This window comes from Meleagris gallopavo, chromosome 3 (genome assembly GCF_000146605.3).
Source record: "Meleagris gallopavo isolate NT-WF06-2002-E0010 breed Aviagen turkey brand Nicholas breeding stock chromosome 3, Turkey_5.1, whole genome shotgun sequence".
In the NCBI taxonomy this organism is placed as follows: Eukaryota; Metazoa; Chordata; class Aves; order Galliformes; family Phasianidae; genus Meleagris; species Meleagris gallopavo.
The window spans coordinates 55,211,886-55,239,719 of record NC_015013.2 but is presented as its reverse complement, the minus strand read 5'-3'; the positions used below and the strand labels follow the sequence as shown (position 1 = coordinate 55,239,719).

The 27,834-nt window shown below is 37.3% G+C and overlaps 1 long non-coding RNA gene across 1 annotated transcript; it reads left to right on the top strand.

The window, feature by feature from the left end:
• On the top strand, positions 1-26,768 carry LOC109366782. Its single transcript, XR_002113367.1, has 3 exons — positions 1-51; positions 2,171-2,249; positions 23,620-26,768. It is a non-coding gene; the product is annotated as an uncharacterized LOC109366782 (long non-coding RNA).
• Positions 26,769-27,834: the final 1,066 nt, after the last annotated feature.

The following is a 27,834-nucleotide window of genomic DNA, read 5'->3' as shown; positions in this document are numbered from 1 at the left end:
CTTGTTCTGGAGATCCCTCCTGTGGAATTTTGCAGTGAGCCCAAGATGCATGTAAGTGTTCCATCTATTTTTTTTTGTTATTATTATAATTTTCTTTGCCAAACTCTCTTGTTTTTTTCTTCTAACATCTTTATATTCATTGATTATACAACTGTATATTCTCTTAGAGGACCTTGAAAAACTTTGTTATTTTTAGTACCTGCTGTGATATCTGCAAACTTCACTTTGTCAGCTTTCATTCTTGTTTCTAGTGTGAATAGCATTCACCTTGACAAGAACGTGAATTACAATGTTTATTGCCAATGCATTATGTTCTTATGAAGCCTATAAACATAAGCTCTCTTTGTAGACCCTGACCTCCTTTGTGGCTGCAATGAGTTGCAGGAGAAACAAGATACACATATTTCTAGAGCCTATTAGTCTTTTAGACTTCTTCATTTTTTTTTCTTCCTTTCCTTCATTTTTATCTCTTGAAGATGAATTTTATTTTCCTGCAGTTTGTTTCACATTGAATTATGCAGAGTTATAAGCACTCAGAACACCTATATTTTGTCCACTTTACTGTGTCATTTCCTTAAGGACTGCTTCAGGTCCTTAAACATAACTCCAGAATGTTCGCTGTGTAAATGCTGAAGTTAGTTGTGAAACAGAAGGTCTGTAGTGCAATGAAAGAACAAGATGGTGGAACAAGACATATTCCACTGACTTTTCAAATACAGTAGCGCACAAGAAACACAAAGGCTTCCAGAATCTGGAAAATGAGAAACTCCTTTATATAAGAGGAAAAACCTTTGAAGAGTGATTTCAGCACGGGAGAGAATGTGCGGGTGGTGGAAAGGCTCATGTATGAGGGTAGGCATACTACACATGCATACTGGAACAAAGGTATGAAAAAAAAGTCGTGTGAAAATTATAAAAGACTTTGCAAAGATATGAGCAAAGTAAATAGGTAAGAACGTAGCAGAAAACTTGACATGGGTAACTGGAAAATACTGGAATTCAGTGTACAAATTTTAGTATCCTCATGTTGATTTCTTTTAATTAAGATTGTAACATTTTGTTAAAGACATTCATCAGCTGTTTATAATGGAAAGTAGTTTGTAGTATGTTGTGATTTCTAGTTCCGTTAAAGTCACCAGAAGCTTATAGGTTATATAGGGCTTGTTGGAAGCTGTGGACAACAACAGGAATCTCCTCATTACTTTTTTTTCTTAAGAGAAACACATTGAATGACTAAATGCAAAACACATCTTGTATTTCACTCCTGGAATGTCTGTTTGTAAAAGCGAAATCTGTTTTTGTATGGACCTCTGTGAGTGTCATTATTTTGCTGTGTGTGTTTAAAAATGTGAACATTCTGATGCCAGTGGCCCCACACAGCTGACACCAATACAACTGCCATACGGGAGAGCCTGTGGCCAACCGTCATTCCTGTGAGCATTCCAGACTTCACTCACATCCCCTGAAAGCTTTTAAGTCAATTTATTTTCAGGAATGCACTGAAGTGTTTCATTTGGGTAAATTATTAAAAATTATTATAGGAGTGCAAGTATTTACCTATAATGTAAAACTCCCAGTTTCACACTTTGCTATTGCCTGCGGACTCTGAAACGGCTCTCTGCTCTTAAGGTAATGCAATAAACAGTAGGCCATACAGATACCTTTTCAGCTAATGGTTGAGTAATTCAAGGACAGAAATAAAATTTAAAATGTGGTTGCAAAAGAGGATTTTCACTTTCTCAAAAGAGCTGTCTGAGAAGTAATGATAGTCACTGTTCTTTCCTTTTATTTTTCTTGACCCTTTCCGGCACCATCTTTAAAGTGTAACAGCTTTGGTTTTGTTGGGGTAGAGGAAAACCCAGCTGCATCTTTGAGGTCTCTGATCAGAAAGCTGTTGAAGAAAACTTATGGGAAGAGAGTGCCATTCTATGTGAAAGCCGGCACTTCCTCTCTTCTTGCAAACAATAACCATCTGTTTTTTCAAGTGAACTGCTAAGGTTGGCTGGCTATTTCAACCCTCTTCAATAGGAAACTCAGTTGAAAGCATGAGGTAGCAGGTGAGAGTGAAGTGTGGTAAACTTCTGGGCATGTTCACAAGCAGTGCTTGCACACGGTGATGACTTACCTATCAAGGCAAACATCCTGATGACTGGTTTGGTTTACATTTCAGAATCTAAATTGTGCCTACATTGACTGTTGGAACTCGTCTGTGAATCTAAGAGCTCATCTACTATGCAAAGCTTGAGAAGGTAATGCAACATAAACACTAATAAATACAAGATGCAGCTTTTCTGTTGGTGATTTTTCTCTTCTTTAACTAGGTGCCTTACCTCATGAAATCTGTGGAAATTTCATATGTTTGGGAAGCCAATCATTCTGGCAATTTTGATTGACATTCGGTCACAGAGTTTAAAAGCTATTATTAAGAAATTATATTCAGAGGCACATGTACAATGATTTCCTTCTTTTCTTGGGGTATTATGACTGGGAAAAAAAATGCAGGTCTTCTGATCTGTCTTGTAACAAATGAATAATGGCACAGTACTGAGTTCTGATAAGTTACACAAAGTTTTTCATTGGCAAGTCCAAGACTGCAGCATAGAAAGCATCTGTAAATATGGAAGATGCTTCATAGAAGATATGCATGACTATTAAATACATTTTTCTTTCAACTCAGAATTTTTTATCGGGGAAAAAAAAGAATGTTTCAGCTAAGTGCACTCAAAGTCTCACTTATAGCTGAGTAACTCAATGACTGGATGTACTAATAATGGCACTTGAGACCATTAGGCTCCATGTAAAATAGGATGATTGGCAGCTAATGAAAGAGAATACAGTAAGAGTCTACAGTCTAAGAATAATGGAGAGCTGAAATGAACATTGTGTAATAGTAATGAGAAGAGCCATGGTGTTCATCTCCGAATAAAGACATGAAGGAGAGACCTCACGTCTAGCAGAAACGAATTAACTGTAATCTGAACTTGGCCTCTTATCATCTGTTTGGAAAATGTCTTCATGTAAGTATAGGTGTGATGATAATGAAAAAGGTTGCAGGCAGGAAGAAGATAGTTGCTTGTACCTTAATGTACAGACAAAATTACAGTTAATAACTAAGAACTTGAATGTCCTGTATTCCTAATTGGATTGTGGGAACTGGCAAGATTGGAACAGAAAAAGAGAGGGGGGGGGGTGGAAAAAAACCCAGCATGATTTAAGCACTTAATAGCATATATACAGAGAATGCAGTGCTTTTCTTCTTTCCCTTGCACTTAGAAATTAGGCTTCCAATATGTAATTTTGGCAAGTTGATGCTTTGCAGCATCTCATGCAGCGAACAACATAAGGGAAGAAAAAGTGAAATCTGACTTCTAACTTTGCAACACAGCACAGTGGGTGTGAATTCCTCCAGCCAAAGCACTACCGCTCAGATACTCTGTGGTGATTCATCTAAATTTAAATATTCTGAAACTTGATGAAGGCTTTTGTCCAGTAATATTGTGATTTTGGTAGATAGAAGGAAAGTGCTTGGGTATCATGACTTATGCTGGATATATTACTGTCCTCATTAGAGTACAGTGGAGTCTGACTTCTACCTTTAGTATGTCCTTGGATTTCTGGGTGTCTTCTGCCATGTCTCAACTGGACCAAATATATGCTCTGAGGAAAAAAATCTTTATTTAAGAGCAGGAGTTTATAAAAAATTCTGATCTATGCATTGCATATATTTTTCTTATTTTTTTTCTTGTGTTTTTTTCTTCCTATTTTCTGTATTTGTTACTATATTTAGAGGAAAGGTCATTTCTGCTAAGAATGATAGAGATGGTAGGATCAAATAAATGGATCCTGACATGCATAGTTTAGAAATGCTGAGTGTCAGTTCAGTGCTCGATTTCTGATGTACTGCATAAAAAATCATCACCTGTCAAGTTTCCAAGATTTGGTCTGCTGTGAAATGCAGTTGCATGTCTGCTATGGTTATCTTTAGTAACTACAGTACATAGTATTAGGATGAGGGGGGCTGGTTTTAAACTGAGATGGGAGGTTTAGATTGGATATCAGGAAGAAGTTTTTCCACTCAGAGTGTGCTGGCACTGGAACAGGTTGCCCAAGGAAGATGTGGATGCCCCATCCTTGGAGGCATTCAATGCCAGGCTGGATGTGGCTCTGGGCAGCCTGGTCTGGTGGTTGGCGAGCCTGCGCATAGCAGGGGGTTTGAAACTAGATGATCATTGTAGTGCTTTTCAACTGAGGCCATTTTATGATTCTATGAACTCCAGTTAAAATGTCTATCTGTAACCACTTTACAATGTATGTAGAACAAAAATAAACAAGATTAGAAAAAGCTTTTAAACCTCTTAAAAAAAAAATCATACTGTAGTTTCTCAACAATTCAGTAGGAATGTACACAGAAGGGAAATTAGAGCAAAAAATTATTTTGACAATTAGATATCAAATCAGATTATTACTGTTGCACAAATTGCATTTATAAGAATGTTAAAAACTATTTCATTTGTTATATATCGTGTTGATAGACAATGCATTTTTCTCTGGGGCTTACACTATCCCAAATAGGCATTTCTTGAGATGGAGTAATTGTTGAAGCAATTTACTAGAGGATAATAGCTATTCCATGTTGTCATCATTTTCCACACAGTCTTGAATAATATGGTTGTTACTGTGTAGGCTGTTTAGCTCTTACCTTCCTCACAATGAGTTGATGTGGGAACTGGTTGTGGCTGTTCTAAAAATGTGGGACTATGTGGGCACTAATATAAATATGTTCTACTTGTGGTGATGGGAATGAAAGTGGCATTTCACTAGGAACATGCTCCAGGCCCTTTGGCAGTAAAGGTGTAAATAGGTTAAGGCTGTATGTACCTATTTTTGTCTCTTATGTATTCACAAAGAAAGAAAACTTGCTATGTGGCTGTCGTCTTATTTCTATTAGAACATATGCAATAATCAAACATCGCAGTCTAATACAGTCATGAACTAAAAGGTAGGTCAGCATATATATATTAGGACGTTCTTGAGGGGTTCAGAACTGTCTTTCCCGTTGTCCAGGATGGGTGTGAGGAGCAGATTGCTGAAGTCGCACCAATTCCAGGAGAATGCTGTAAAGAGAAGGTGGAACTGAGGGGTGGTAGAAGCCTACAGGCAACTTTGCAGCTCAGTATTGACCCCACAGGGTTTGTCACTATCACTTCTGTCCTCCTACAGTTCAGACCTTCCCACACACTGTCGGCTACAATTAAATACATATGCCAGGCATGACAAACAGAGGGGCTTTATCATACGATGTGAGAAACAGATTTTGTGTACTGTCTTCAAGTGACTGAATTACTGGAGGCACAATAAGCCGTGTAATACTGTAGTGTGATATAAATAAATGGAAAAGTCACTTTCAAAGCAATAAATTTTACACCAGCAAATCTCACAGTCTCTGTTAAACTGGATCCTGACACAAAAGGTCTAGAAATGCAACATGTCAGAAGTCAGGAATGAGAGATGAATTTTTGACGTATTACAAAAGTCACCATTTAAGTTCTCAGGCTTGGGCCTGCCTTCAAATGCAGTTGGGTGATTGCTGAGCAACTGGGAAGGATTGATGTTACAAGATTTTGTCACTTTGAGAAACTAGGTCTAGTAAGAAAAAAATCAATGAATAGTTTGCATTTTATGTCACCTTGGTAAAATGAAGCTAAGAAAATAAGATTCCCTTTTTTCCTTTTCCCCCAAGGTATACTGAATAGACCAACAACAAAAATGTAGTTCAGATATCAATTGTTTCTACAGCTTCTTAGCTTTTGGAGTAAGACTTTTAATCAGTTTCTTAAATTCCAAAGGGATCAAATAATAAAGTATTGCATGACACTAATGAATATCTTAGGACTAAGCTTAAATCTATAGTGTTTTACTATTTTCACTAAGCTCAAATCTGTTGCAGAAACAGAGATCAGACTCTGTTTTTAATTGATTCAAAGATGGTTATCCTAGATTATGTTTCTGGAGACTAGAAGGAGAAATTAGCCACGATTGATCTGCAGGAGGAGCACATGCCGGGTAGATCCTTCTTCCTGGCTGTTATTAATCATTCCGTAGTAAGAATTTTTAAAAATCCTATATAATCCAGGAATATAAATTAGTTGAATGAATTTTCATGTTACGTTCAATACAGAAGTTTAATACAGAAGATACAAAATACTGTCCTCTGGAAGGACAAACGGCGCAGCAAGTTGTCCTAGCAATCTTAAGAATTTTATTTGGTTAGGAATCCTACAGTATGCTTTAAACGAAAAAAAAAAACAACACCTCTCACAGATGTTCTGTGTTTTCCTTCTGGCAAAGATATTCTGCAATGAAAAATCTTGAAATTGCATACATTATGCTTCCACTGATTTAGGGAAACTGTTTCAGAAATTTGTGCAACCCAAGAGCTAACAGGCTCAATCTATAGACTAAAGATCACTGGATTTAAAAGCCCATTCAATTTAAAGCTACAGTAATACAAAGGCAAATAGGGAAATCTTGGGGAGAAAAAAAAATCAAATGCTATGTACACATATTGGGAGGGACCCAGTGATTTTAGAATCTGAAGTACTGCAAGTGCACTGAAACCAAAATGGCGAATATATCTTGTTTGGGAAAGTGACAAATTTTGTTTTGCTGTAATCATTTGTGTGCTTTTCTAAAGACATCAGGTATTCACAAGAAGTTTCTGAAGATGCTAGATGAGGAATTGAATGGAGTAAATTTTAGACATCATTTTTCTAAAAAGTGTTCACAGAGTGAAGATAAAGCAGAAAATGGCAGAGAAAAAAGATAGAAACCCAAAGAGGTGAAACGTGTACTCTAAAAGCTGTGGGAAATAAACAAACAAGCCATCACTAGCTCTATTTAGTTAGTAGCAGTGCCAGCAAAAAGTCCTTTTGGTAAGCTGAAGAGGAATGGCTTGGTGTTTTGAACAAATATTAAATGCTACTCAAATTAAAAGCAAACAAATGACACAATGTTGAGATACCTTTTGATTTTGGTGTTTGAAAATCTCAGAAGAAAAAGGTTTGGAAGAGAATTCTTAATTGTCAGCACGGAAAATGTTTAGAGGACTTTTATTGGTATTGAATGGAGTACTCAGTGGGTCATGACATTATTAGTGGTAGGTTTAAAATTAAAGTATTAAGTTTTACAGTTATATTTTTATTGGCTTTTAAGAATAACTTCTTAATTTTCTTGAATTCTAGTGCAGAGTGCTGTAAACAGTAATTTAACTTTGAAAAAATTAATTTCTAGAAACATTAATTTTTTAAGAGCAGCTCTTTTGTGAACTGAACAACTTATTTGCTAATACTGGAGTACCATTCAATGGCATGAAACTGATATGGCTTTCTGTTTCAAAATCTCATGTTTTCTTGTCTCTGGAAGAGGTTAGCTTGTTCTTTCAAAGTTTCATCTTCAATTATAGAAATGGAATGTTTTGCTCAATTTCATGGGATCACAGGAGGATCAAATGACACTAGTGACAGAGGAACCACATCCTTTAGATTCACTGTCATTAATTCCCTCTCTGACATAGTTCTGATCTATTTTAGAAAAAAACCCTACTCTGCTTTAATCCTGACTTGTTTCCCATTCACAAGTTTATTTTTCTTGCTCTCATTTCTCTCCTTCATTTTTCTCAATTCTTTTTCACTCCCACCCATTTCTCTCTTATCAGGCAGATGTTTTACTTGACATTAGTAGCAAGGTCTATTTACCCAAGAGAAATATTTCCTTCTTTACATCTTCTTTGCATACTCTTAACTTCAGAACAATCCTAAGGGTGTTTCTCTTCTAACTACTGCTCTCCAGTTTCAAGGAAAGGAATTATAATTCCTACTGCCATTGGCAAATAAATATTGACGGTATCTACTCCCTATCTAATTTCTAATTCTAGGTCCTTGGACCAGAAAATCTTTTGCTACAATGAAAACTCTACAGAAATGAATAAAAACTGCTAGATAGGGATTGAAAGCCTATAAACTTATTGCAGACCTGATGAACAAGCAAATCTTAGATTTTTTTTTTAAAATGCACAGAGAACTCTCATGTCCATTCATATTGGGCAGTCATTTTTAGGATTTGGAGTGGTACTTCAATTTCGGAAAAGTTTAAGATGTTCTCTGATACATTTTTATTGCAAGGCAGAAGCAATAGCCTGAAGGTAATATACATGATATAGGAGACAGATCTACTTAATACTGCTGATATAAAGACCCATTCAGCAGTTTCGAGATCGCCATTTATCGCCTTGCTTTTGGCATGCTCTGATAATGCAGTACAATCTGTTACTCATTTAAAATGAAGGTAGTTGAACTTCCAATTTGTTAAAGTCCAGAAATCAAATGCATATCAGAAAGAAGATGGTTTTAGTGAAGAATTGTTTATGCTGGTATCAATCACTGGGAGTTGAGAGTAATTATTTAAAACTGTATTAGTAGCCTAAATAAATCCTTAGTAACAGTGGGAGTGTACCTGAAAACTTTTTGGCTATAATGTTCAGTATTTCAATATAATAACAACAGCAATAACAAAAAAAAAAAAGGTTAGCTGCACATTTTTATAGTGTTTTGATCTGTTTCTATGTGGTCTTCTATGTTAAATGTGTAAGCTGGGTCTGTTGGTTATTTATAATGAAAGAGCTGATATAAAGTTTGGAATCAGGCTTTATCGATTATTTTAGTTCAACTACTGAAATTAGATTGTTTGGAAGTTTTCCTCCTGCTTATTTTCCTTTTTCTGCTCTAGCCTTTGTTTTTCTTATGCCATGAGCAACACTGTTTAGAATTCATTCTACTACAGCTTCTTTCTTTATAACTTTTAAAAATAAAAAGTTAAAGATTAGAGAGACTACATCTCCTTAACATCTCTTAATATTCATTGAGTTCACTGAAGGATAAACTGTTCTGGCTCTTCAGATTAACACTGAAGTAACACCCTGTAGGCAAGCTGAAGAATGCATTGTCTAAAACCAATTAGTAAAGCATAAATTGTTATCAGCATCTGTCAAACGGCTATTCTAATTTTTGACACATTTGGAGATATTGTTTTGAGATGGAGTTGTGACTGTTTGAAGAGATACATGTTAATATGTGCTGGGCATGTTAAGTACACCAGGTTTCAAGCTGCCTGTAACAAAGCCTTTCTCCCAGGCTAAGAGCAAATAAAATAGATAAGCTTCTCTACTCAGGATATTTACTTTAGAATGACCGGGGCATGACAGTGTTAAAATAAGCTTTGTCTTTTTCAGGTAGAAAGGACAAGCAGTTAAAGTAAAATCAAATGAAATAAAATAAAATAATACAATTTTTAAGGGGAAAAAGTTTAAGCAGTAAATACAAAAATTATCATGGCATTTTTTTCTGGCCAGAGTGTGCAAGGAAGATTTAAAAAAAAAAAAATGCAATGAATAGATGAGGCAACAAATGCTCTGTCATAGAAGAGCAGCAGCAGTTTGTTGGAGGTTTATATAGGTGGTATTATTTAGTATCAGTAATATGGAATTGTAGTAACTTATATCTGAACTGAGCTAGTTCTCATGGCAATTCTGTTGTAGATGGGTGCGTAACATTTTCATTTTATGACAACAACTTTGTGGTCAGGAAAATAATGTGCTATCATTACCATAAGTGTTATGAAAGAGATTGTAAATAGGGACTTCTACAGTCTAAGACAAATTCCATCTGTGAAAAAAAACTGATTCCATCAATATTCAGTGGTTGATGCCACAGTGCAGAAGACAGCTCTTCTAAATGATAGGGATTTCTAAAGATTATGCTCTCTTTTCCTCTTTAACTCTATTGAGACAATGTTTTAAGTCTGGGGAGAAATGGGGCTCCCAGAAAGAATAGGACATGAAACTGGGTTATATCAGTTAGATATTTAAAGAAAGTATTCTTTAAGCTGGAACAAGATATTTTGTTATGATTAATATAACCATGAACAACCTCCACTATTTGTTCAAGTTATTGTCCCAAGTTACCATTGTGATGAATGCAATCTGTGCGTAGTATGAGCACAGATACACTTGGCTGATCCAGGTACAAGAGTGTACACGCAAGCACTCTGACCTGGGTCAGTCCTCCCTCTGATGGCTGTGGGTCAGGAGCCTTAGCATCCCATCTGCCAACAAGGGACCCAGTGTGCTTCTGGTCTTGCTCTTCCCACCACAGCATTACCCTGGTAACAGAAGTGCACTGCTAGTGATGTGTGCAGCTTATGTTGCTTGGATGGAAAGAGGAAGGAATTTTAATGTGCCTTATATTACTGTTATGTGCATCTGTGTATGATGGGAAACTTTGAAACATCTGTGGGAATGGCTTATTCAGTTGCTTTCAATTAGAAACTGTTATTTTGTGCTGCATACAGAAATCCTTTCAAAAGACCCAAGCCATCCATTTGCTCCTAGCTTCTCGCCTCACCCTCACTCTTGTGAGCATGCAACAGAAGTGGAAATGCAGCAGTGAGGAGGCAAAGCAGCAGTACACTCAGACTGGATCGGATCTGTTCCAGGGAATAATAATGGTGGCTGAAGTAAGAAAACAGAAAGCCTCATCCCAGAACAAGTCTTTGCTCTGCCGTGTAATTTAAAAGAGAAAAATGACCCAAGGGTTCCATTTTGTAGAGATTATATATTCAATAATAACAACTGACGACTTGAGCAGTTTTACAATAGCAGTTTTCAGCCTCAAAAGACAAATAGAAGGGCATAGATGTATTTGTCTGGGGAGAGGACACCTAGCATTAGGACCTTTAGCTTCCTCTGTCAGGAATAGGGGAGACGTGCTTTGTCCTAATTCCAGGTGCTCTTTCTCTAGCTATCAGATAAGAATGCTGTCTTCCTTCGAGAAGGAAGATGGAATTTTGTTAAAGAAGAGAGCTACTAGTGTAAATTATTAAACTTTTGCCTTCTAAGCCCATCAGTTTGGGAAAATGAAGCAGCTGCAAAGTAAAATAGAAAAGTCAGCATGACAAAAGACAAATATTTCATTAAAACAGGGAAAAGTCAGCAGTGTTATTCAAGATTAAAACAGTTAAAAATGAATTTCAGTCTGCAAATGAATGGTGAGCTCTAATCTAGTTTACAACCCATCATAGTAATGAGGTTATTTAGAAAATGAGGAGGAGAATGAGAGGTAATTAATTTTTTACAAATTAACTTATTTGATGATCACTGAGATTTTTACTTGTATATTTCTTTTCCTATTTTCTTACTGGGGCTATACAAATATGTGAAGTTTTGTGGTATTTCCTGGATCAACAGAAAATAAGTGGGTTAAAGGTGCTGTTCTAACTGAAAATAAAAATTGAGTTATTTTGTTTTCTAATAGAAACTGCCATTAAAAATAAATATTTGTAGATATTTATATTATCTGAAAGGAAAAAAAAACAAAGTTTTCATAATGTCAGTAATTTTGGGTTTGGGTTTTTTTTTTTCAGTTGAGATGATTTGATTAAGGCAGTGTGAATTTGTTATAATTTCTAGTCACTACAGTATACCTTGCCAGTGAATTTATTTTTGCCCCTAATTATTTTTATATCAGTGAAAGACCTGTTATATGAAATGGTTTGAGAAAATTGAAATTGTATTACTGAAAGTGTTTAGTATCCTCAAGCTCACTGCATAGTTTGAAAGAGATCATTCCAGCTGGAGAAGGGAGGTAGAAAACTTTAAAATGAACTTTCTGTGTATGTCTGCGAACATGGTTGTGCAAACAATGAAATCAATGGAGCTAACATGACACTTGAATTTAGCTCAGAGAATTTGATGCTCCCAGAATAAATGCAAGTGTCGTGTATCCTGCCTAACACTGCATGTTGCGCTCCCACGTCATGAAAATGTTGAGGACTACCTTGAAAAGCTCAGGAACAAAGTGTGTGGGAGTTCTCAGAAGATAGGATTGAAACAATGTGCAGAGAAGGAAAGAGAGCACAGAAGCGTAAAATTGTCATGGTGCCTTCCTTCAGTCAGAAGTGCTGTTTCTCTGAGTCACTGCTGTCACATGACATCGGTACCTATTGCAGCAATTTCACAGGCAGCAGGAATTTCAGGCATGGAAAAAGAGCTGTTCTTGCCTGTGAAATGGGAATAGTGTCTCTTCTGCCAAAATACAGTGTTGGAATAAAGTTATAGCAGAAATGAAAGGAAAAGATGCATGTCTTACCATTGGCCAGCACTTCCAACATATGCTTTAGGAACAAGCCAGAATATGCAAAAGATTGTATAGAAAGATGAATTTCTGAGGCATTTTTGCACCAAAGTGAAATTAAAAAAGTTAAGTGAGAAAACAAAATTAAATCAGCACTGATGGGCTGTTATATAGATGGGAATCTATCAACATTAACTGAATATATACTGAACATTTAGGACTACTCATTATGAACTGTGAGTGCTTTAGTTACTTTAAAATTATAACTGAATTTAGATTGGGGACACTGAGGTACCCTTATGTAGATCTATTTTTGCTTGTTTTTTGAAGCTGATGAAATTATTACTTTCAAAAGCACCAAATTGAAAGTATCTTCCACTTTGTGGATTTGGCAAAATTATTGTTGCAACTGCTGTGCGTCTTCCTGCATAGGACTGTATTTGGAGCACTGAAACATTTCTTGGTGTAGTCAGTCAGACATTGTATGTTAACCTTCGTATTCTTAAAGTTGAATCTTTTGAGGATTTTTAAGGCAATTTTTCTGAGCAATTTCTGAGCAATTTTTTTGGAGCGAAGTCCTCAAAATGAAATTTAAACACAATGCAGGTAACAATATCTGCACTGTCACATAGTGAGGCACAACAAAAACAGTTCTTAGAGTGAAATGGCAGTGAGTACTTACTTTGGTACATCATGGTGTAGTTCCTGCAGCTTAAGCATGGTACGTAGGTTAGATCTGGACTAGGGAAACTACTATCACTCTTAAGTGCGTCCCTTACCTTCATCTGAAGGGGATACAGCTGACAAGTGCTGAGACTGCACTATGAACCTAAGCCTAGTAAATGGGGATAACCAGGACGTTAGTTTCAAAACTGAAGTTGTAATTGCACCGTAATGGGTAACTGTGCTATTTTACTACAGAAAATGTATTATCTGTTGCAATGAACCTGTAAAAATTGCTGGAGCTGTGGAAAAGTTTTTTTAAATCTGGATAGCTAAACAAAGCTTTCCACCCATCACTCAGGCTTTTATGTCTGCTTTTTTCAACAGAGGTGATATGTGATGTGGTGAAACGTGATAATACTGTCCTCTGCTGCTGTTTTGACTCTCACTCCCTCTAATGAAGGAGGACAGTTTTTTGTTTTTTGTTGTGTTTTTTTTTGTTTTTGTTTTTGTTTTTTTAATCAAAGGAAAGAGGCTTTCTAAAGCTGAGGAGCCAGTACTCAGTGTTGGTCCTCTGAGTGGATTTATGAGATTGCTGGGAAGGCCACACTACTGAAGACTGCTTATGTTCTGAGAAAAATAATCCTCTCAGATCAGAATTTCCAAGATGCTTATCAGAGATTTTGCTTATAAGAGGAAACGAATATCCCTTTCTCTTTTACAGTGACATCTTTAGGATCTTTCTATCTCCGATCTCTGGGTATGCAAGAATATGAGGGTCTGTTTTCAGAAGACATAAGGACTAAAGTCCTCAAATCTATAGCTATTCCCTTTACCATAAGGGGGTTAATTAAATCCCTATACAATTGAAATCACTGGACAAGAGTAAAAGCACATTTGCAATTTATAAGCAATGCATCTCCTATTGGTGAGAAGAAGAGAATACTTCAGTAGACTGCTGGACTGTGAAGCAGAGAATCCTACAGCCTTCTCTAGGAAAAAGGGTCTGGCCTCATCTTGATTTTGAAAACTAGGAATTGTTAGCTGATCTTAATGAGCTATGAATGGAAAAGTGTGAGTTCCCTTCCAGTGGAACAGAATAAGCACTAAGTTGCCTTTTCCTCAAAGACTTATGTTAGTGTCCCAACCCCATCTTCTTTGTATTGCCAGATCTGGCTACAAATGTGTAGAGTCTCTGTGTGCAAGTGGATTTCCTGAAGGATGAGAAATGTAAAGGCCAAGTGTAGCAATAATGAGTATAAAGTCCCTTAAAGATCTAACTTCAGGCTGGCTTGAGTTTAACGTAAATATTGTTGACATCAGTAGGATTTGAAAGAGAGCTTAAGGAGTGCCTCTTCAAATTTAAGAGTATGTGGTGGATTAAGCCAAACAGAACAACTGAGGCAAATTTACAACAGGATCAGGTTATTGGTATATGAAAAATATGCAGGATTTGTTCCTTTTCTTTAAATGCCTGGTTTGTGGTAGGGTTGAAGCATCTCTGTTTACCTAACTCTAGCTTTGCCTGTCTTTCATAAAGGGTATTTACAAAAATATGAATATATTATCTTAGCCAAGAAAAGTTGAACTTTATTATCTGACAGTTAAGACTGCAGAATTCGAGACTGGAAACATTAGACTCACTCATCTTTCATTGTATTTAGTTCAATTTTCCTGTCAAACTGAAAAAATTATTTTCCTTGGAGAGTCAAAAATCTTATTTTTTTTTTTTCCTCTTCACGTTCAGATAAAAAAAAAAAAAGACAAGATGCTGTTTTACTTCTGTGATTCTTGGGAAAATGCAAAAATACCAATTAAGCTGTAATTTTAACTCACAGCTGTCTTTCAATGCCAGTGAAAAAGGTAATATCAAAACCACTCTATGGCATTTAGCTATCTTGAAATTTTGAATTGTGCATACCACTTGTTTGTACTTCATAGCTTGTCTGCCTGCCATATCTTGTTGAAAATAAGCTAAATGTAAATTGTATGAATCTGTGTATTTCCAATCTCTTTGCAAACAAAATTATTCAGTGCTTCACCATATCAACAGAGAGACTTTCAGGATGAATTTAATCACATTTTTAGCCTTTTGTTCTGGCTTATAAACAGCTTTTCAAGTCTCCGAAAATGCAATATATATGTATATGTAAATATCACATTGAGAAACAGATTGTGTGCATTGGCTAAGCTAGGCACAAATTTAATATCTACTGGCTTCCATCCAAGAATTCATTTAACTTACTCATGTGCTGATGACTAGATAAATGTTTAGTGGTTTGGAGCCTAGAAAGGGAATGTATTTTTTTAATTTTTTTTCCTTTTTTTTTTTTCCTTTTCCCCAGTCTTAAATTTGCAACGCTTGCCTAGTTTTTACATGCCTGAAAGTTGTGTGAGGAAATGTAATTTACCTTTTAATTTTTTTCTTTGCTCAGCGGAGCAGGACAAAGCAGTAAAAATAAAAATGTGGTACAACATATTAAGATGAAGCTAAATTAATTACAAAAAAATACAATTTAGCCGGTTAGAAGGCATTTCTTTTTCCTCACTGAAGAAAAGAAAGGAAAGAAAAAAATTATGGTCAGGATCTCCTGAGTTCCCTAAACTCAGAATTTATTTAATGCAACATGAAAAAATTCAGAGTAACCTGATCTGAATGTTCCAGGGTACTGCATCCTTCCATACACAGCCATATGAAAATTTTCTGAAGAGATGATTGTTTGATGCTTCTTAAGAGCGTTTTAAACAATAAAATGCAAGAACAATTAGTAGAATCCCCTACCTCTGTTTTTTCCCCTTCTACAGCTTGCTTTCTTTATACATATAGTGGTATTTTTAAGCTCTTGTCTTTGAATTTACCAGGCAATATATGCATATATAAGTCTCTCAAAAGAATGGGACAAAATTTAAAACTAGAGCTAACCATTATCTTATTTCCTGTTTCTGCATCTACTTTTTCTTTTCCAATGACTATCTTGAGACAGAGACATCTGTGTCCTGTGTCTTGTTAGAGAGCTATTAGGGTTGAAATGCTCCACAAACATAGAATTGTAGAATGGCTTGGATTGGAAGGGACATTAAAGCCCACACAGTTCCAACCCACTGCTGTGGGCAGGGCTACCACACACCACCTCAGGCTGCCGAGGGCCCCATCCAACCTGGCCTTGAATGCCTCCAGGGATGGGGCACCCATAGCTTCTCTGGGCAGCTGTGCCAGTGCCTCACCACCCTCTCAGTGAAAAACTTCCCTCTTACACTTAACCTAGATCACCCCTGTTTTAATTTAAAGTCATTCCCCCTTGTTCTGTCACTAAGCCACAGTGAGACTGCAAAAAAGTCACTCTCCATTTTTTTTATAAGCTCCCTTTATATATAATGTTTCATACATTCCAAATGCTATATCAATATATGAGAACAATGTGCAATACTGAAGTAAAGGAAAACGTGGCTAGTGGCAAATTACAACAGTTAAAACAAATTAAACAGTCATTGATTGGCATTTTGCAGTATTTTTTTCATCTGAAAAGGGACAGGGCTTACTGATGGGCTTTCCTTCTGGGTTCCATTGGCTTGAAGAGGTGAGGATCAGCAAGGGTGATTTCTGTACAGGCATCCTTTCTCCTCTTGGGTGAAAATGGCTTAGGGAGCCTGCCATTTACAATTTTCACTGAAGACTGGAGGGTAGCCAATGTCACTCCGGTCTTCAAAAAGGGCAAGAAGGAAGATCTGGGTAACTACAGGCCAGTCAGCCCCACCTCTGTCTCTGAAAAGGTAATGGAATAGCTTGTGCTGGATGCCATCTTCAGACAACTGGAAGAAAAGGAGGTTATCAGGAGTAGTCAGCATGGGTTCACCAAGGGGAGGTCATGCTTGACCAACCTGGTAACCTTCTATGATGTTGTCTCTGGCTGGGTGGATGGGGGAGAGCAGTGGATGTAGTCTACCTTGATTTCAGCAAGGCATTTGATACGACATCCTTTTAACAAAGCTGAGGAAGTGTGGGATAGACGAGTGGACAGTGAGGTGGGTTGAGAACTGGCTGACTGGCAGAGCGCAGAGGGTCGTCGTTGGTGATGCAGAGTCTGGCTGGAGACCTGTAACCAGTGGTGTCCCCCAGGGGTCTGTGCTGGGTCCGGTCTTGTTCAACATCTTCATCAATGACCTTGATGAGGGGATAGTGGCCACCCTCAGCAAGTTTGCTGATGATACGAAGTTGGGAGGATTGGCTGACACGCCTGAAGGCTGTGCTGCCATTCAGCGAGACCTGGACAGGCTGGAGAGCTGGGCAGTAAGAAACCGGATGAGGTTTAACAAAAGCAAGTGTAGGGTCTTACACCTAGGGAGGAAGAATTGCATGCACCAATACAGGCTGGGGGATGAGCTGCTGGAGAGGAGCTCTGCAGAGAGGGACCTGGGTGTCCTGGTGGACGACAGGTTGGCCATGAGCCAGCAGTGTGCCCTCGTGGCCAAAAAGGCCAATAGCATTCTGGGGTGCATTAAAAAGAGCGTGTCCAGCAGGTCGAGGGAGGTGATCCTGCCCCCTCTACTCTGCCCTGGTAAGGCCTCATCTGGAGTACTGTGTCCAGTTCTGGGCTCCCCAGTTCAAAAAAGACAGGGATCTCTTGGAAAGAGTCCAGCGGAGGGCCACAAAGATGGTGAAGGGCCTGGAGCATCTCCCCTATGAAGAAAGGCTAAGTGAAGTGGGTCTGTTTAGCCTTGAGAAAAGACGACTGAGAGGGGACCTGATCCAGGTCTATAAATATCTAAGGTGTCAGGGGCAGAGTGGTGAGGCCAGACTCTTTTCAGCAGTGTGGAGACAGGACAAGGAGAAACGGCCAGAAACTGCAACGTAGGAAGTTCCACACAAATGTGCAAGAACTTCTTTGTGGTGAGGGTGACGGAGCACTGGAACAGGCAGCCCAGGGAGGTTGTGGAGTCTCCTTCTCTGGAGATATTCAAGACCTGCCCGGACACCTACTTGTGCAACCTGGTGTAGGGAACATGCTTTGGCAGGGGGGTTGGATTTGATGATCTCTAGAGGTCCCTTCCAACCCCTATGATTCTATGATTTTGAGTCATTTCATGTTTTGTGTTTGTGAAAAGGAACTATGGATGTATGGATGAAATCTATAATTCCTCTCCCCATTTCTGCAGTCACACTAGTGGTTTCCATGGCAACTTGCAGAGAGTTTGGAAGGAGGTGCACAGCCTGTCTTTGGGCGAAAGTTGAAAGGTGATGTGGTTCATCAGCATGAGTGCATGAGTGTAGCTGCAATGATAGCTGTAATCTCAGTATGTCTTTTAAAAAATTACATACCTATTTTCTTTCTTTTTTTTTTTTTTAAACTGTTGTAGTCATCTCTGTATCCTAAAACACAGTGCATGAAGTAGTCTCTGCTTTTCTTAGGCTTTTAATTCTTGCCAGGTCCCAGGTGTTTTGGTGCCCTGTCCTCACCTGTTCCTGAACAAGGTCTGAGGGCTTCCAGTTGGGGCACTACAGCCACCAGCATGTCTAAATGAATTGAACGCCTGCTGACACATATGCTCTAGTATTTGAGGGTTTGTCTGAAATTAACTATAATTTTTCTATTTTGTAAAAAAATTCAGTTAAAAAGAGGAGTGGATGAACAGCAGAAGGGTGTTGTGCAGGGTACTCTGTAGTGCAAGCCCAAAGTGCAAGGTTTGCAAGGAAGCACTGTGAGTATACACAATCAGGATGGCAGGAAAGGAAAACACATGTTCTAAAGGCAGGACTTCAAAAATGTAGTCCCTTAAAGAGAAAAAAACATCACTGCTGAGGGCAGTTAGATAACATAATCCTATGCTGTAGTCTCCAACTTTGTTTAGGAAGAACAACTGAAGTCCAAACCAGTCATCACTGAGCGTTTCTCAAAGACAAGCCATTCATCTTTGTATACGTATGTATATATTTATGAGGGAAGTTTTTCAGTACTGCTTAGTTTGAACTTAGATCTGAAGTACTTTGTTTTAGATTCTAGATGGGAACTTTTATTGATAAAATGCACTACTGAAGCCTTCAGAAAAAAGTAACTTTTCTAACTTGGAAAACCAAGCTCAAAAGAAAACAGAAAATCCCCCCTGGAAGTAACCTTGAGAAATGCCAATTTTCTTAATGCCAAGTTTCTTATTGTCACCAAGAAGCAGTTGCTAATTGTGATGAGGTTAGAGAGGACACAGTTTTCAGTACTTTTGAAAACAGAAAGTGTAGATAAATTCAAAGAATCGGAACATTAGAACTCTTGCAGAAAAGATATACACAATGCAGTGAAAAAGTTGAAAATACTCTTTTAAGTGGAAATAGTGACCTTGTTCATTTTCCTTTTTTTGTGGGACTGATCGTAGAGGTTGGGCGAAAGGAAAAGTTTGAGACAGATTTGTAAGTCTAACTATAAAAAAATGATTGAGTAGAAATTGAAATGAAATTCAGTCCTTGGGTTTCCCAACAAAAAGCTTGATATATTTTAGAATAGAAAACAATGTCTGACACAATTAGCTATATTATTCACGTCCTTCACAATATAGCATATGTGAAGGATGCCATATTTATCCATGACAAATTAACTGAATAATATAATGTATCCAGTACCGTCACTGAGGTAAGAAATTAGATCTACAGATTAATGATTGTGTATCAGCCTGAAATGTCATCGCTTGTGCCGGCAGTTAAAGCTTAAAATCAGATATGGTCCCAGCGTGCAATAAAAGAAATTGTAGGATATATGTTACTCATGGCTAAGGATATGGCTTGAATTTCATATATCAAGATCCTCAGAAATATGACCCTTTTTAAAATGATTTGTTCTCAGAAATTGACACTGAATATACCTAAATGGAGATTAATTTACACATATGCTTTGGAGAGTTTGCAAAGGACTCAGGTAGAATTCTGAAGTGAAAATTGTAAATGAAAGAACAGATCCCACTTGTTTATCTGACTCTTCAAATAGAGCTGATTTCCAGATCACCATCCCCAAAAATTACTGCCGTTAAACTAGAAGCTCCCTTCAGCACGTTTGTTTTTGTCACTGTCTTTGCTTGCTTGGTTGACAAAGAGCAGGCCACTAATTTGTTTTCAAGGATATTTTTTGCAACATCTTGGTTAAAAACTCTTCCTAAACTGAGTGTTATCATTATGAAAGCAGAGCCAGATGTATACATGAGGTCTAAATACCTGCGAGCATTTGTATGTGGAAGAGGGACGAAAAGAAATGACAGCATATTACAGAATACCCCAAAATGGCTTTCATGTTTGTTCCTTCTCCAGAAATTTCTCAGCTGCCTGTATTGCCTCTGTAAAGCCCTGATGCTTGTTGCACTTCTCCTGTACCAGTCCCACTCTGGAGCAGGGCCTCCTCTTCACTGCACAAGACACCCTGTTTTCCCCTGCCCCCGGCACAGCATGGCTGGCAAAACTCGTGTATTGGTGCAGCTCTCTCCCATCCTCTGCTTTTCCGGGCTCCATCTCTTCACACTACTTGCTATGTTTTGGCAGCACAGTCGCCACTCAGCATCTTTATTTCTGGTGCTGGATAAGAACAGGGTTCTCTGTGGAATACAGGCATTCACTGCAATATTGCACTGTAGGCTGTTTCATTTATCTTCTTGGTAATTTTTCTGTAATTAATGGGGTGAAACTATCAGAGATGATTGCATTTTACAAGATTTCAATTTCCATTAGTAATAAACATTAAAGATATGGAGCAGTACACTGTATGTGTATGCACAACTATTTCCTGTACTTATGCTGCTATTATTGTACTACTACTGTATTACTCTTTTTTATTAGCTTTTTATTAGAGCTAAATCCAACAACAGAAATAAGTATCATCTTTTAGATGAGTTAATCTTAGGGAATCTCATATTTTTTACCACACAGCTAGTCATTTACTTTCCCCTGGTGGGACGAGATAGAGAATTGGAAATGTTAAAGTTCAAGAACTCATAGATGGAGACAAGACAGTTTAATTGGTAAAGCAAAAGTTTCATGCATAAGCAAAGCAAAACAGGGAAATAATTCATGACTTCCCATTGGCAGGCAGATATATTCAGCACTCCCAGGAAACTGGGGCTCATCATGTATAATAGTGTCTTGGAAGACCAGCACCATCAGTCTGAATGCTTCCCCCTGCCTCCTTCGTTAACCCACCTTTTATTGCTGAGTGTGATGGGATGTGGTACAAGCTATCCCTTTGGTGAGTTTGGGTCAGCTGTCCTGGTTCTGTCTCCTGTCTTTGCTCGTAGGGCCATGTGAGAATCTGCAAAACTAAAACAACGTCTTATCAACGCTATTTTCATCAAAAATCTAAAACTAGCACCATACAAAGTTTTTTGAAGAAAATTAGCTCTATTCCACACAAAACAGCAGCTGAAGGAGCCTTCTAGCTTTCAGTGGAGAAAAACAAGCAGGAATTTGCTGGCAGCATGAGTATCGCATCTGTGTCTCCTTTCCAGGAGTCACCAGAATAAATTTGAATTGTGGAGAAATAGAAGACATAAAATAGAAGACATTAGTTAATGAAAGCTCATAGATGGCTGCATGTGAAATTTGGTTGCTGCAAAGTTACAGCACAGTGTAATAAATCTAAAAATCAGATTTTTGAAATACTGACAATACTCCCACAGAAGTCATTAACACTTTCATTTAAAATATGGACATTATTTTGCAGGTCTGTTTTGCATGTTTGGACAATGTCTTTTGTTTTACAGTGTCTTCTTATGGGACTGTTATCTGGATAGTTGACCTCACCTATGGGTTGTCTGCATGACTGTGATATATGATACAAAACAAGATGTCTGTAATATCTGTATTTTACCGAGCATTAACTACTATTTAAGTGTCAATTCAGTTTGAATGAGGCACCATTTGTTTTTCCCTAACAAAAAAACTGCTCCCAACTCTCAGCTGCCTGGATAAAATGCTGTCTCTTGAAAACCTCAATGAGAAAACAGCTTATCCTGAAGGTGAACATCCTGACACAAACAGTGAGTAATCTACTTGAAATAGTCATGATGTGACCCAAAATGTCTTTCTGATAGCGCATACAGCTTTTTCTGCTGCTCTGGGCTTTTGAACATTAGGTGACCCTTCAGGTTTTACCTGACAACAGTACCATCACAGACCTTTCCATCCCCAGTTCAGCTGAGGCAAATTGCTAGAATCCTGTCAGATCACTGTGCTTTCAGTTGAGTTGAATTTTCTCCTGAGGAGTTCGTTGACAAGCTCAGGCAGTAATCCTTTTTATTTATTTATTTCCACTTCACCAACCCTGAACAACAGTTCTCCTTTGAAAGTATGCTTCACTGGAATTCTGGTTGTACAGAGTATGCTGCATACACTATAATTTCTGGTGTGTATAACTCCATTTCCACTTCATACATTTTTGACCGGGAATCTCTTGTAATTAGGATAATAAAAATCACTTGTTAGACTGCATTCTGAAAAAAAAAAATCTTTGTGTTCTATCTCCTGTTCAGCAAGGTGTCTGATCTGCGAGAGGAAAAAATCAATGTACAGTTTGTCTAGAGAAGTATGTAAGATCAAATAGCAATGTTTACTTTCTATTTAGAGAGTTCAGGTGCTTTTTGTAGCAAAGCAATTAAGCTGCTCCTAATAGTATCACAGTACATCCTGAAAAAGTTTTTGAGCTGACATTGCTTTGGAGACAAAAGCAATAATGCACGTATATATGCTATGCTTGCTTTTGTTTCTGGTAGTTCATCTATATTTTATCTAGCTTGTTTTGACAACAGCTGCCTGAATCGATTATATATACTCACTTTTGTTGTGAAAAGAGTAAGCCATGCAATAGCATTGTAAGATAAAGCTGTGTTTATTCAGGGAAGTCCTTGTCAGAAGTGACAAGTGATGGTGCTGCAGGGAGTTTACCAAATTAACTGTTTTTCAAAGCATATGTTGCCATTGATTATGATCTGATTTCTAAAAAAATCTGACTTCTGTCTCTACAGTCATGAGACACCTATTAAGTGGAACAAACACTCACTGTGCTTGTTCTTGCATAGCTTTTTCCTTAGAGGGATTCATCTGTCTTTACGATGCTCTGTGCTTCAGGCTTGCTGTTCAGACCCGTTGCCGAGTCGTGTTTCTGTTTACGACAATATATTGGTAAACAATCAAATCTGTAAGGTATAACATGGTTATGTGGCTCTAGATAGTCAACATGTTGACCAATAGTAAGAAAAAGATTTACTTTCAAAAATTCCTTGGCAGATATAGTTGGAAATTCTCTGTCAAAATGATTTTGTAATAAATGTAGGTTTGTTAAGAATGAGATTCTTCACTTTGCCCAGCTGCAGTGAGAGCAAGGAAGATTTGGAACTAAATTCTGGGACGGCTGGTCAGTTTGGGAAAGATCCAGTGGCAGCCCAAGAAATCACTGGTTTTGTGGTTGATAAACATGGTCCTTGGACACAGCGAAAATTTTTGTCTATTCCTTTGAGGGTAAAAGCAAATATGGAAATTTAAAACTAAGTACTCCCTTTTTTTTTTTTTTTTTTCCTTCTCTCTTTACTTTTTTGTTTATATCCATCACTCTTAGTAACAAAATTATGTCTTGTTGCTCTGCGTTCCCCATTCTTACAAAGAACTGATTTTTTTTCTTCAGATCCTAACCATAGTGCTGGAAAGAGCAGTTGCCCTATACCAGGCTGCGATGAAGTAACTCTGCCAGATAAACATTGGCAAGACAAGTTTCGCTTGTGATATGAAGGATCTGTTTTTTTTTCATTCCAGATTACAGGGATTTTCTGGATAAAAGGATGCTGAGAGGTGACCTAATTGCTCTCTGCAGTTCCCTGGGGAGGAGAAGCAAAGAGAGGTGCCAGGCTCTGCTCCTGGAAACTAATGGCAGCATGAGAATGGCAAAACCCTGCTCCAAGGGAGGGTCAGACTGGACATTAGGAAATATTTCTGTGCTGTGATGGTGTCAAGCACCAAAACAAGTTTCTTATAGAGGTGGATGATGCCTCATGACTCTCAGAGTTCAAGAGACATTTGGACAATGCCCTCAATAATGTGCTTACCTATTGGTTAGATCTGAAGAGGTCAGGCAGTTGGACTTATCTTTGCAGATCCCTTCCAGTTGAGCTATTCTTTTCTATTTTAAAAGATAGAACATGCTGAACAGAATTGATTCAATCTTATAAGGCTGAGGTGCTATAGGAAGCCTTCAGGAACCTACTTTTAAAAATACGTTTTCATAATGTAAAAACTTAGGTGATTTCTTGTCTATGTCTTTCTCAACTGAAAGTTTTTAATGAGCTGTGTAGATCCATCCTGACGACCCAAGTGATTTTCTGTATCATAGAAGATATTTTCATTTTATTTGAAGGATTCCTTATTCTCAAATATAAAAAGTGCATGTAAACAGTTCCTGGAAATTTATGCTCTAGCAAAACAAATAGCAAAGCTCTAGAATAATCTTCCCTTTGCAAAACCTACTAACTTGTGAAATGAAAGAATAAGCCATCATAGATGAAAAAATTTTTAAAGTAAGAGACAAGAAAATGAAAAGCATGCTAATTATCAAAAACTCTATAATTTTACTTTAAGCACTTTGTAATTAGTGCACACATTTCTCAGATATCTGCTATTTATCTTGAATTTTTTTTTGAAGCAGGCTTCTAAGCGTATAAAAAATTCATTTTTATTTATACTTTTCTACTTAATGTGTTATAGCTACAGTTTTGCACATAATAACACACAATGAAAACACAAAACATGAAAAGTAGATTTTTTTGTTTATGAACGACTGTAATTATAGCATATTAATGAGATATTTTATGGTTACATTTTGTGCTAGAAACAGAATAAAAGAGGAGTACAAGCCCTGCAATTTAGTTTTGTAACAATTTAATTAAATGTCATATGAACACAGTAGAATATACTATTGTTGGACCCAGTCATTGCAGTAAGGTTGGTGGTAAAGTGGCTGGAAATTTTTTAGAATTATTTGGATGACTTTCATTAGTTTAGTAAATAATTTAAGTTGGCTGATGCAGCTTGGTATTATGTTTACTGTCCAGCCATAATTTTTGTCTATATGTTCTTTTTTTCCTCAGGAGTTTTGGAAAATAATAGAAATGTTATAAATTGAAATCAGATGTTACTCTTTTTAAACCAAGCCTAAACTGATGTCCCCCTTGCCTAAAGTCCCCTCTATCATCAAAGAAACAGTGGCTCTCCTCTTCTGGCCATCCTCCCTCCTCATCCAGTCACCCTCTGTGGGCTGTCGCACACCTGCCAAACCAGATTCCTGCTGTCTCATGAAACCTGCTTGGATAACCTCTCCAACCCTTTTAGCCCTGACCTGCATCAGTATGGCATTGCCCACAGATTACAAGACCTGCAGCTAGGCCAATGGCCCCAAATCACCTTGTTGAGTAACTTCATGAACCTCTGTTCTTTTGGTCCTGCAGTTAATGTGCTGGTGCTTCGCTATTGTCAAGTTGCTGGAACTAAGCTCACACTGTGAGAATAAATATTCCCAGTGTGCTGAGCAGGCAGTGACACAGGAACTTGAAGAGCATAGTGAGGCCTCTGATACTCAGCTGCAGTCTTCTCTGGTTTTGACGCATGTAGTTTGACAATTATAGCTCAGAAGATTGCTAAACTACATTGGCAGCCATTGGCTCTAGAGTTCTCTACATCTTTGAATAAACCTGGTTTTATTTCCAGCCTATAAAACATTTTTGTGGAAAGCAGTTTCACAACACGAAACTGTGTTGAACTAACCTGTATACTAGCATGCACATATCATACTCCACACTAATGAAGTCTATCAGTAGTGTACCACTATTAACAGAAATGCTATCATCATCACTGCTCTTGTCCCCACAAGTCAGTAAGCCTAAGACCATTTTGATGTTCATTTCTTTGGCTGTGTTAGGATTAGTTAGCTGAGTAACAAGGAAACTATTATTTGAAGGAAAACCTATCATTTTATGTGCAAATATAAAATTTTGAGTAAATTTTTTTTTTTAAAAAAAGCTCTGATGAAATTTAACAGTTATTTAATTTTTTAACTATTCAATAGTGTTTCTTTAAGGACAGTGAAGATGAAAGTTGTAACACAGACTTCTGCTTGTAGTAAATTACATAGTAATACTTCTCAATTTATCAGTCAGATGTCTTTAAAGACTTTCTGCTTCTACTTTTCTACATGCAATTCTGATTGACAAAGCTGTAAGCCACACACATTTTATACTCACAGTACTTATGAGATAGACTACTTGGAGAAATGGACTGATAGTTTGGTCGTTTTTCTTGAATACTTTTAGCTGCAGTAATGTGACTCAATGGTAACACTGCTTCTAAACCTCATCTAACTTAACAATGTAGTCTGACCACTGAGTAGCCCTTCATTTCTTATTTAGTCACAAGGGAAAGGAAATAGACCACTTCAACTTTAATAAGGCTTGAATGAGAATCTAGTAATCAATGCAGCAAAAATTAATAGATAGAAGATGCTTGCTATCAATGGTACGGACTATTAAAATTATTTCTGCATTGGCCTTTCTGTCTTATATTCAGGCTTGGCTTATTTAACTTTGTTCTCAGTTATTAATACAAAGATAAATTTTAATGGGTAACATTTCTCAATGCCTTTTTCATTTTAACAGAATTTAAGTCAGAGTTAGCAGAATGCTTCATCACACTAGAAAGATTGTCAGTGGGGCTTAAGTTTCTCCAAGGTTTTTGAGAGCTGAAGATTTTGGTAAGACTTCTAACATTATGGTTGTTTCTATACTTCATATTACCTGTTTGAATGAACAAGTGTATTAGATGAATAAGAAAGCTTTAGGAGAAAGGTTTCTGTACTCTTTTGAATATTTTCTTTTTAATTCTGCAGCACTACTTATAAGATTGGTTTTCTTTTTTCTTTTTTTTCCCTAATATGGTCAAGATATCTTCAAAGGATGATGGATAGCAAGCTGCCTTCTCCTTTTATATGAAGTTTTCAGATTAAGTTTTCCAAAGTTCCCATAGCATGTTGTACAACCGGAAGTAAAAAATGACCTATTGCTCTGCCTATTGATGATACCTGAGTAGTGTTTTTATCAAAGAGAACAAGTGTCAAACTGTAGAGCTCATCAAATGTGAAGACAATAGGTTCTATAGACCTGTATAAAGCACATTGAAGTTTCAGCTAGCATGTTGCTGCTGAGTTACTATGCCAACCAGAAATTAGCTTTGCTATTTCTTTAGCTGAAGATTCCTTTTGGAACACAGACTCAGTGACTGAGGCATAAAAGCCCACCTGCAAGATTTCAAAGGTGAATTTAATACACGAGTGAAATATAGACCTTGGAAAATGACTGTTTCTTTTGAGAGGAGCAAAAACCTAGATATCCATTACAGAATCGAAGGGGACTGTAGGAACATCTTATCCTGTAATAAATTACAAAAAACAGGTTACATAGTTGTGTTTTTTTTATCCAATCTCACTGTATTACTTACAGCTCCCCAGAAATCTACCAGGTATATAAATGAAATGTTAACACTCCTCCTTATCAAAACATGATTTTTTTTCTTATTATTAAAACAAACAAACAGATTTGAGGCAAATTTCCTCTAAATAAAATCATTTTTCTATAAGACCTTGTGAATTTTGTTGAGATACTCTTTCCTCACTGATCTGCCTAATGTCTGAAGAGAGAACTTGAATTTGGGAGAAGAAAGGGGTTTTAATCTAGATTTAACTAGATGATCTATAAGGTCTCTTCCAACACAAGCAATTCTATCATTAAAGTTAAATCAGTCCTAGGTTCTAAGATTTCGGCAGACTTTGTTCAGCTATTTAAACAACATCCATTGAAAAGTACTAACCTACAGAAATTTTAAAGGTCTATGGATATCAGTCATGAATCTGTGGAGGGGGACATCTTGTCACAATATTGTATTTGAAAGTAATAAAATCTGCTCAGTTGCTGTTCTGCTCTGGTTCAG